Source organism: Rousettus aegyptiacus, unplaced genomic scaffold (genome assembly GCF_014176215.1).
Source record: "Rousettus aegyptiacus isolate mRouAeg1 unplaced genomic scaffold, mRouAeg1.p scaffold_m13_p_11, whole genome shotgun sequence".
Taxonomy (NCBI): domain Eukaryota; kingdom Metazoa; phylum Chordata; class Mammalia; order Chiroptera; family Pteropodidae; genus Rousettus; species Rousettus aegyptiacus.
The window spans coordinates 51535455-51548025 of record NW_023416286.1 but is presented as its reverse complement, the minus strand read 5'-3'; the positions used below and the strand labels follow the sequence as shown (position 1 = coordinate 51548025).

The 12571-nt window shown below is 33.7% G+C and overlaps 1 protein-coding gene and 1 pseudogene across 3 annotated transcripts in view; both read right to left on the bottom strand.

Moving 5' to 3' along the window:
- The window catches only part of FAM155A (family with sequence similarity 155 member A), a 543073-nt gene that overhangs the window by 243686 nt on the left and 286816 nt on the right, over positions 1-12571 (bottom strand). The window lies entirely within an intron of this gene.
- On the bottom strand, positions 656-772 carry LOC118609686 (annotated as a pseudogene).

Sequence of the window (12571 nt, the reverse complement as noted above, 5' to 3'; positions counted from 1 at the left end):
GAGACAAAACTTCAAAGCCAAATTGAGTAACCAAAAGCTACTTTTTTTAGAGGTGCTTCTACTGGTGTTGTCCCCCTTTATGATGGGGAGACAGTTAGGCTTAAAGAGGTTAAGTAGATGGGCCAGGAACACATCGCTGGTGATTGGAGGAGGTGAAGTTTAAACCAGGCATGCTGACTTCACACAGCCTCTTTTAATAACAACACTTATTTTGCCTCTCTGGAGGATAAGCTTACTCATTAGCTAAGTCATTCATTTAATAAGTCATTCATATGGTAACTCATTCATTAGCCAAATCATTCTAGCATATCTGTCTTACAGTGTTTTGACTTAAATTTGTTCTTCAGTAAAATTCCAAATTGCTACATGTCATGGATCTTTGAGGTCTCTATAAGATAGTTAAATCTGTTTATACTAAAGGCTTACTGTACTTTAAATTCTGATCTAAAATAAAATATTTTAGAATTTGAATAGAGATTTTATGGGATAAGGTAAAATCTAGAGCTTTAAATAGTCCCTAAAAGTAAGACTGCCATTAAATCTCGAATTTTATATATTTATTTTTTATTTATTTTTCAGGTGAGGCAACCTTTGGTTGACCTCACAGATTGCAAGGACATTCTCAATTTATAATCCCTTATTTTTTTATTTTTTACACTTACAGCGCCTGGTCTTCCTAGGTGGTATCCCATCCAAGTACTAACCGTGCCTGACCCTGCTTAGCTTCCAAGATCATACAGGATTGGGTGTTCAGGGTAGCATGGCCGTAGATGCAAATCTCTAATTTTAAACAAACATGTTAATGAGGCATTCCTATCTCCTTTGGTTAATATACCTACTAATTCTACTGCATTCTTCAAAAACACTGAAGTAAAACAAACAAGGTAGAAAAAACTTTGATCAATTGATACTAAAGTACTCCCTTGAGGTTACTGAAGATGATCAGAATCAGAATATGTTAGTCCTTTTGACCATCCAAAGAAGTTTTGAGGCTGCGTCTGGTTCTTTGAGGCTGAAGATTTTTCCTTTTACTAATAACATTTAAACCGTTCTGATAAACGTAACTGTTGGACTGCATTAGAGAGCAATTGCATTATGATGTCATTGAGACCAAAAGAAAGCTACTGAAGGAAAAATGTTCATTGCATACATAATTGAATGGGTTTCATATTATGAAACTTCTCTCCAAGAATGAAAAATTTTCATACCTAAAAGTCTTAATAAATGGAAGACTATCTTGAAATGGTTTGCTACAAATAAATCTTGTCACAATGGTATGTCACAATCTCTGAAATGATTTAACAATCTACTGTCCTTTCAAACTCTAACAGGAAAAAAAGCCTAGTGGTATTTTATTTCTTATTGAAAATAGGTTATTATCATATAAAAGCAATCATACCGAACTAACCATTGTTATTTCTCTCTAAAGCATGCAAACAGATATACTAAATTTGACTTTTTAGTTGATTTTGTAATTTAATTAAATATTATCTATCAAACATCTATTAAGTGAAAGGTACTGCTCCAGGAGAACAAAAGATGAAAAAGACACATTGCCTTCAGTCTAAGAGTTTCTGGGGAAGCACTATGAGTAAAAAATCCAAGGGAAAGAATGTGTCATTGGGGGTGGTGGTTAAAGGAAGCACTGGGGTGGGGGGTGTCTAATTTACAGCTAATCAACGATTCTTGGAAGAAGTGATATTTGATAGGGGCTGTGGAGAATCAGGAGTTTTGAGAGGAATCCTCTGCTCCATGACATTGTGATTTTTAAGTGGTCCTACATGATCAAGTCATTGAAATACCATGAGCTTTAGCAGAAGTAGAAAATGTTGACTTAGGTCATGGGCAAAGTGTTTAATTATTGTTATTTCTGCCATCTGTATGACACTGATGATCTCAGTGTGGTGATTAACTTTATGTGTCTGCTTGGGCATGCTGTAGTACCCAGATATTTGGTCAAAGGCCAGTCTTGTTATAAAGGTATCTGTTACATAATATTAACCTTGAATCGGTAGACATTGGGCAAAGCAGATGATGTTCCATAATGTGAGTAGGCTTCATCCAAGAAGTTGAATGTCTTAAGAGGCCACAAGAAGAAATTCTGCTAGCAGATTGCCTTTGGACTCAAGATTGCAACATCAATATTTGCCCAGCATGCCAGACTGGCCAGCCCCACAATGCCATAAGCCAATTTCTTAAAATAAATGTCTCTCTCTCTCTCTCCATTTATTCATCCATCCATCCATCCATCCACCTACACACACACACACACACACACACACACACACACACACACACACTACTATTCTTCTTTCTCTATAGAACCCTGAATAATATAATCAGGGACCCTAATGAGGAAGTTACTTTTCAACTAAAGAAATTTTATGATATCTCTCTATATCTACATTTCGCAGAGGACTCAAACATAGAACACAGAGCATCTGAATAAGAAAAAAGAAATGGCTAAAGACAGAGAAACTGCAGTGAGTTTCATTTTAAGTAAAGTGGACACACACATTTTGCAGAACATATGAGAAATAAATAAGTCTTTTAAGCAGAATAATTAATAAAAACTATACGTTAAATAAATTTTCAGCAACAGCTTAGGAAAAGGCCTTGAATAATTGTCCTGGGAAAACAGAGATGCATTTTTGTCCAGATTGACATGAAGAATGGATAGTGGTTGTACGTGGAAGACAAAGTGTGGGACTTAGACAAACAAGGAGAAGAATATGAATGAAAAGAGTCCTAAAGCAGTTCCCTAGCCACAGTGACAAACTTCCTCATAAATAGTAGTTCAAAAAGGTAAATCATGATCTCCTTCTTCCCCTTCCCAATAATTATTTTGTTATCATTCTGCCTTAGTTCCATGTAAGTCTCCCAGAGAGGGTTTCCCCAATTCATGCTGAGGGTAACCCATACTAAATTCTCTCCCCTACTAAATAGTTCTAGAGTGTCGGATATTGCATTTATAGATGGGTTACTGATTACTGTCTACCTCCCAAATAGCACATGAGCTCCCATATACAATATATCACATAGACTGTATCTGTTTTTATTCATCTAGCATCATGCCTGCACATAGCAAACATACTCAATGTCTATAGTAATGAATAGATGAATGGACATTGTATAGTCAGCACAATGGATGCTTTAGCTAACTTAGATAAAATGCATATAAATCTTATTCCATGTCTCAAATTTCTTTGACTCCAAGACAACTTTACCCACTGTATCATAATATTTCTGAAATCTAGCCATGAAATAAAATCAATAACTTGTCACATTTTAATTATCTTTGACTTTTTTCCTTAGTCTTATATAATTGATAGTATATTGGATTTGATAAAATGCAATGTATGTTTAATCTTCATCTAATCAGATTTCCACCTGTAACATATAGTAATCTGATTTATTAAAGCAATGGAAGCAGTTACTTTTAAGAATATTTCTTAACTGTTTGATTTATAGACATAAAACTTCAAAGGAACCACTAAAAAAAATAGATGAGATTATTTTTAGAACTGTAACAATTTTTTAAACCATACAATTTTTATTCAAAGAGCTTTGAACAAATTATTATTATTATATTAGATCAGAATGAGATGACATAGAAAAAACTGGAAGCTTCAACTTGGAACCTAATTTTTAAATTCTCACAGTTGTGATATTACAACACTGTATCATTTATAAAAGACAACAATTACATAAATGTAAATATAGTACCTAAATATAACAACTAAAAAATCTTTTAAGTTAAAAAATTTTTTTAAAAAATAACGTATGCATTCAGAGACTTATATACAAAGCCTTTTATGATTCTCACAAAGATGCTAAGGAATAGGTATTTCTGGTATTATTAATATTCCCTCCTTTCACAATTTTGGAGGTTAAATGCTTTATCCACAGTCCCAAGGCAAGAAAATGGAAAAGCCAACATTAAATGCAAATTTTTGAACTCTAAAATCTAATTTTTTCCCCAAACCACTATAGCACAGCGTAGAAAGCCAAAAAAGAAATGAGAATTTCATCATTCATTATAGCTTGCCAAAAGCAGAAAGGTAATTAAAATAAATATGTGTGCAATATCCTTATATATTACAGTACTTCTTAAAAAATGAATTATCTACTTTCTTCTGCGTATTCTATATTCAATATCGAATTGAACTAGTTTTTTTTTTTTTTTTTTTTTTTTTTTTTTGTCCATTTGTGACTCTCTTGCTTTATAAACACTTTCCGGAAAATTACTTTAGGGAATGGTCATATTTTCAATCACAAGAACACATTATATGTCTGAAATTTAAATTATTCTTTAGTATTTTGAAATCCCCAAAGGTCCTTGGCAAGGAGAACCATTGGTTTGGCAGGGGAAGAGTGTGTGCTCTGGACCGAGACCTTTCTTCTTCATTTTCCTTCTTTTTTCTTCTTCATCGAGGTTAAATGAAGAACAAGCAAAGCTCTACGAGGGTTTCTTACAACCTGTTTTAGGATTTCCCATGCCAGCCAGTAAATATCTGTTGAATGAATGTCCCTTTGAATAAATGCTTCTAATCCATTAGCAGCTCTCATTAATATCCTGCGTGCAGTACAGCACACTTGTAGCAGGCAGGAAAAGATGAGAAGAGCATAAGACATTCTGATGTCTGTACAGACTTCTAAACTTTAAAAGAAGGGTGTGATGAAGAAGCCCTAAGAGCAACTTTCTTTAGAGCAGCAGAAGGTAATTGTTAGATTTCAAATTAGAACTCCGTGGACACAAACAGAGAAAGTCTTCAGAGAAACTGGAATTCATAGTCATTATCAATTTTCAGTTTGAAAGCCTCGCAGAAGGATCACATTGCAGAGTATCTGTCTTTAGGGCATTTCCAGTGATCAAAGTACTAGACCAGTGGAACATGACGGAATATCAAATTCCGCTTCTGTTTATACCTTCACAGGAACTGCTGGACTCATAAACACTAGTTAACTCACATAACCCTTAAAAAAGATTTTATTTTTCAGCAAGTCTAAATGTGCAGCTATGATATCAGTGTTATCAAGTAAGGTTTCATGGGTAATTGCCACCCTCTCCATAAGGAAGGCTTTGCCAGTTTGATGGTATCTGCATTTCTTTTAGAGATGAAGGCAGTGCATTTCACTACTGCCTCTCTCAGTACTTGTCAGTTAACAAAAATTAGACACTTTACTGGTACTTCTGCTAGAGCTTCAGCAAGCTCAATACTTGGATCTCATTGGATCCTTTCATGTTTCCCAGCACTCCAAAGCTTCAGAAATCTACAATAACGTCGATCCTTTTGGTTCATAAGGTTGGCCCACTAGTACAAAACAGTTATTTTTTAAATCGTTTTCACAGCAGTTAAATGTTTTGAGGAGTAGTATAACTGTTTTCTTAGTATGTTGCATGTGAAGAGTAAACTTGGCATAAGTCCCTAAAATTATATCTCTCCACAAACATTGTAGACCTAATTTTAATAAGACCTGTACCAACTCATAAAAAGGGAGAGCTGATTATAAATAAAGTGACAAATAATGTAGAATAGAATATAAATTCCTCAAGTGTAGTAACCTTGTCTATGTGGTTCCTGGTATGTTCCCAAAGCCTAACATAAAAACTATTCTAAACATCATTTGATTAGTTTGAAATCATCTGTGGATGAAGAGTATTATATACTATATATTATATATTATATGATATTATCTACTATCTAGTCTCTCTCAACACATTTGTGGCAACTCAAAAAAATGGCTTATTTTTACATTCATAGACATTCAGTTCTAGATGGAGAATGCTGCTAACTAAAAATTACTTAGGCATAACTAGGAATAAATAAACCACTAGTAATTTTCAAACATAATGCTGTAGACTTGGGAAGTAAGTATCCAGGTATATGGATATATCTTATTCTTTTGGATAGTGAATACACTGTTGATAAGGTATCTACAAATAAATAGAAGCTCTTTATGAAAACATATAGGATTTATGACTGACAATACAAAAACTTTGTATAATTAAAGAACAATTTCATTAATTCAACACACGCTTATGCCTCATGGTAGAACCATGGTGTTGGAAATGTATATCCATTTGATAACAAACTCCACAAGACATTTCATTTAAAAAAAAAGGGTATCATTATCTATATAAGCATCATTTGCTTGGGGTTTTCTCTTCAAGTTTATTACATAGAAACGGTAAATGATAATATAATGTACTAGAAACTAATAAAAATGTTTAGTCAATTCAACTCAACTCTTAATTATTCTGCAAAGAAACCTAATAGTGTTGACTAAACACTAAAGTTTCCAGAAACAAAAACACCTATGTCCTTACCCCAAATTACTGTTTTACCTCAGCAAGATTAAGCCATGTCTCTCACATACTCAACTTAAAAAGGCACTACGACTTTCTACAACAAAATCATATATAAAAAATGCCTTATAAGTCCAAAAAGCTAGTGGATTACAGCTGGAGATATTTGTTTCAAGAAGAAAGAAGAAACAAAATTAGGACAGAGAAGATTTCTTGAGTAGATTCATAGCACAGTTTAACACTCAATGGAGATGAAACTAATCGAAAAGACATTTTGTAGAGCAGAGGTGGCAAACCAGGAAGTTATGATTCACAATATTTACGAAGGCTTGAAAGAGTTTCTGTTTTCCCATAATGGGTAATATACAAATGACTCTGTCAGTTATAAGAAGTGACAGACATTGCAAGGGATCCCTCTAGGTGATTGACTCCAGGTTTGAAAATAAAAAGGAAAAAATGAATGATGTCTGAAGAGAAGGAACAGTTTCCAGAAAAGTATAGAATGCTGTATTTATAGTTAAATTTACAATTTCAGACAGTTCAGGGTGCCCTTCCAAGAGAACAGGAAGAAGCTGAAGGCCAGCCACTTGGGGCTGAGCCCACTAAAAGAGGATCTGTGATCCAGGTCCCAAAGGTGTCATGTGAGTTAGGAGAGCCCTGTCCTCTACTTCTGAAAAGATTAAGGATTCAACTGTAAAGGGCAGGAAAAAAAAAACTGGAATTTGAAAGTCATCAAAATAACCACATCAAAAACCATTGCTAATAGACTTCATTTGTCTCTAGTTTACCTCATATTCACTACCACCATATAGGCACACATACTTTCTTTCAAAACTCTGTAATTTTTACTAAACATGAAACAGTATGAAAGTCATAGTGCATGTTTAATTTATTCTTACAAAGATTACTGTAGAAAGGAAAAAAGAGAAAAAAAGCTGAATGTAAAAATAAAATGTGCTACAGTGAAGAAATGATAGGATCAATTATTTTAAAGAATAATAATAATTATTATTGCCATTATTGTTATATTGATAAATGGTATCTGGGAGCATATACCTTTTAAGACACTCTAGTAAACTGCAAATGTATCTTTGCTTTATTTTTACAATGCTGTTTTAAACTTACCCTGACACAGAGGACTACCTTGACACAGAGAACTGATGGTACCAGAAATAGTACCAAGTTGATAGTCTAAAAACTCATTTACCTACTCTTGAGTGTGTAGGTTTTCTTGTGCCTTCTCCTGCATCACTGCCTCCTCAAATTTCTCATCCCATAAATCCTCACTTCATGGGTCACCTCCTCAAAGAAGCCTTCACTGCCTCCCCTAATGGCTTGTTATAATATCCCATCCATAACTCTAGGACTGCCAATTCTACAGTATTTTTTATAATTGGCTATTTATTTGTCTCTCTCCTACTTTTCTATCAATTCTTTGCTGTCTACAAGTAGGGTGTTTTCTTAGATACCAAAGGAATAAAATATGTTGAAAAGATCAACATAAGATTTGACTAATGTACTACGCAGAGAAGCAACATTAGATATTTCTGTAGTTATTTAGATTCAAAACTGGTTCAATCAAAACTCCAGAAAAAATAGAAGTACACACTTTCATTTTCTTTGAAGATAAAACATCTGTAACCAAAATGAGACAGCTGTTGAAATGACTTCACAATGATATTAATATGTAGAATAATTATGAAAAATGGAGCAATCTGTTATTAAAAATGAAAATGGATGAATTAGAGACTTTATCATTGGAATTTTATGTAATAGAAGATAATCCACCATTTTTATAATCTTTAGAATTATATGACATGCTTTCATAACCAATATTTTACCTTTATGGTTTTATCTTCTCATGATATGCAGGAAAAAATATTATTTCTATTTATGTGTGAGGAAAATTAAAATGAGTGGTAAAGGGGTTTTCAAAGCTGAGGCTCAGTGCTATCAGGCAAAGTAAAAATTACAATGCATGGCCAGAAAAGTCATTACTTGAGAAAACTTGCACACAGAAAATAACCCTGGAAAGAAATAATAAAAAGTAAAATTTATTTTATAAAGTTAATTAATTAATATCATCTAGACTAGTGTTAGAAGGAGGTAAGTCAGGCTCTCTTAGGTCTGACGCCATATTAGAGTACCTTTCTTCCATCTGTACCAATATTGATTACAGAAAAAGGTACAGTTAGCAAAGTTTAGGAATAAAAAAAATAAATAAATAAGTGTTATGAGGAGTTGGGGGAAAAGACAGACAAAAATGAAACAAATACATTAAAGGAAACTCTGAACTATGCAGAAGATTTATTAGTTGACTGCATCAGAATTTAAGTATTTTGTTTGTCTACAAATAGGTTTAACTATTGTGGTTATAAATACTGATGAGTTGAGATTTAATTTTTAGAAATAATGACAGAAAGAGATGAATGTGATGCATAATTGAAAAAGTATTCATAAAAGACCTGAATTTACTTCTTGCCATGGTTAAACTGATGGGGTAAATAAAGTGACCACAAGAATTTGGGTAGATAGAATGATCTGTTTTTGACAGTAAGAGGGCAGATTAATCCCATCGCTAGGGTAACTAACATCAACAGGTAGGTAGACAGAAGGGTTAATGGTGTTATTACTCACTTGAGTGACTCCAAATAGAAATGGTCTGACATGAAGGAAAGCCTGCTGTCTTTCTTGATAAAGGGAAAAAAATAATAAAATAATAAAATAAAATAAAATAAAATAAAATAAAATAAAATAAAATAAAATAAAATAAAAAAATAAAACCACACACCCCAAATTTCAACTAAGCACAGAGACCTAACCTATGGCTGGCTACCCACCTCTATTTTCACCATGCCCACTTCTTCTATATCTATTGCCACACTGGCCTTTTTTCATTCCTTCTAAAACAGAATACTGCTTCTCACCTCAGGGCCTTTGCACATGCAGTTCTTTTGACCTAAATTGCATTCTCTGGTCAAAGTAACTCCTAACCTTTCTTCAAACATTAGTTCAGTGGTATTCTTCCCAGATAAGCCTTCCTTGATCACTCTGACCAAGTCAATTGCCTTTTACCATACCTCACAAAATCACGTGCTTCTCCTCTGCAACACTTAACACAGCTGGAATGATATATGTTCTCTGTATAGTTTTTAAAATAGTATTTGCTCCTCCATAGTGAACTGTAAACTTTCTGAGGACAAGAACTAAAATTAATTTCAAATTTTATCTGTTCTAGTCATCCCTGACTAGTACAGGAGCTAGAATTTATTCTAATCTGGTTGACTTTAAAAAACTTCATCCTCATTCCCAAGGCCAGCTAATCTTTTGCTGAAGAGTCTGTATTCCTTTCTTTATGCTAAAATTTCCTTCTTAATAAAAAATAAACAACAACAACAAAACAAAGAGAAGGTATTGAGGACTTTTAGAAAGAAAGGAATCAAAGGCAATATTTTGATGTGGGGAAAATTGTCTATACACACCAGGCCTCTCCTTCTATAGTTATGGATGATTTGCTCAATTCATCCCATAAACCAGGCTGCTCAAAGAACTCCTGAAATCTCATGCTTCATTCTCTGGAAAACTTATTCGCAATAATGATAAACAATTGGTAATATTCATATTTCATATCTCTTTGTAATATTTACATTTTAGCAGAGCACAAAAACTTAAGGTAAAAAGAACAAATGTTTACTTGTGGGATTTCAAACCATTAGTGACCCATTTCAACCTTCAAGCAATCAAGATGCACAAAATGTCAGGCTCACCAAGCAGAGCATCTTGTCTTTCCTGAGGATTCCCATATCCCAGGAAACACATTCCAGGATGCAGAGTTCAAGACAACAGTCTTTGATGACACGTACTGATGGTATGACACTCCAACATCAGCCCTAAATATAGGGGCTGGAAGCAGTGCTGTTTTCAGTTTCAAATGGATATAGCATAGATGATTCACCTTCCACGGTCCCTCTTGCTGTTTTTTACCCAACTGCTGATACTGACAACCACGATTTGCAGTTCACAGTATTGGATCATCCATTGCTGCATCAGTCCAAAGGACACAATTTAAATGCATTGTAATCATGAGTCTTAACAGTCTATTTTGCTTATTGCTTAACTGTTATGTTTTGTGTCAATACAGTATTAGTTTAATTTTTAACATGATTAATATTGTGACCATGTTTCCTAACAGTTCACATAGTGAAAACAAGAATAACGATACCTAAGGCAACACAATTCAGACATTGCTGAAAAAGAAGGCTAAACAATAATGGTAAAATGATGCATAAAATTGTTTTAGAAAGGTAAATAACCAAAAGATCACATACTTCACAATAGATTCGAGGTACGGTGAAGAAGGGAATGTGAAAATCTATTGAGACTGAACCTCTCGTGTCAGCATAAGACAGACATATGTTTCTAAGTCAATCAAAATATTTTGTCTGCCCCAAAGACACCAACACTCAATGAAACGTAGCAGCTATTTAATTAGTTTGCATGTACTACACAAGTGAATATACATTATCATACCACACAAACATTGTCATATCATTCAAACACATGCTCTCATCTCATTCTCTTGATGGCTCAATGAAACCAAGTTACACTTCCTGAATCAGAGGTTGCAACTAAAATGTTCCCTGGGTGAATGAAAACAGATATATTGGCCCTTACAACATAAAACTGATTTTGTCAGATCTCACTAATGATCGTCTTTCTGCAATACATCAAATGATGTGTCCAATCAAGCAACAAAAATATCTAAAATGGTCTTCCTAGCTCTAACATAGTTTGCTCTGAAAAACGGAGTTTTAAATTGTCATTCTGACTTCTACGAAGATTTTAATGAAAGCACAGAAAACAAAACGAAAATTGTTGGTTGTTGATATATTGTCCAAATGCACACTAGACTTTGCTCATCTATCTATATATGTGGCAGAAAGCACAAATAAAAATTTCAGCAAGTGTTACTCAGACTAAAAACTCTTTATTCACTCCCCTTCCCTTCAAATCACCTTCTAAATGCTCCGTATGCCTTGTATACAATAAAGCTTAATGGGTGTGATTTGCATTCCTGTGACACAGGTTTTCATCACAAAAGTTTTGGCCACTCTTCAGTTGCCTCAGGACATGCGAAATCACTTAATAAGATTATTTTTGAACTCAAGAGCTATGGAAAGAAATCATACTTGTAGACAACATGGTATTATTATCATCAGCCATAGAAAAGATGCTAAAATGTTGATCTGTTATAGGATTATACTTTCAGAGTGTGGGAAAAGGAGAATGTCCCTCACTGATTTGGAAGTACCCAAGGATGAGAATAGAGAAAAATATTACATAAAATAGAATTATATACGCCACTCTACCAAAAACATTTGATGACCTTTGAAAAGACCAAAAGCACCTAGAAAGAGATTAACTGACTGCACCCGAGTCATTCAATACTATGTGTAAGCTGCAACAAAAACTCAACAGCAAAAAGAAGAAAAGAAACAAGACTGCTTAAGAATTAAATGGAAATTTTACCAGAAAAGGGTAGACAAATTTAAATTCTTTCTCAATTTCTTTACTAAAATCGTTACATATTTGGAAATCAACTTTGATTTCACAAGTTAAAATTACCTTTTGCTCGCAAAGCCCGTTCCCTGAGAAAGAGCTGCTTCTCTTGTGAGTTATCCAATGTGCTTTAGAGTGCTTAAAAATTCCAAGCATTTTAGGCACAGATAGTTGATATGATGATTTTATAGACACAAAGAACCTAATTGAAAAGCAGCTGGACTACCAAAACAAACCTGTAGGTAGCAAAGTGAATGAGTATTTTTGGAAAGCTAGAAATTAATATCCATAAGTCTAAAACCTGCTATTGCCAATAAGTAAAATCCTAAGTATCCCACACTCCAATGCCTTTGTGAAAAATATTCTTAGTTTGATGTCATCACATAGGACTGACACGAGGAATCTGTCATGCAGATCTAATAAGAGCAGAACTACAAGTCAAAATGAAATTTATTTTTGACTATATGCAATTTTACCACTATACAAAAGAAAAGAATGATGTCCTCAAGCTGTAGATAGTTCAGAGAAGTACTGGGGAAGGAAACAAAGAGTAAAAATACCCTACTGTACTATAAAACAGAAAACAGCAAGTTAGTATTTTTTTTTTACAGATAAACAACATCTAATTAATTAGTCCTATTTTTATGTATTTTTCTTTCTAAAATTCTTGCACTTATAAATGTTAAAACTACACAGTTATAT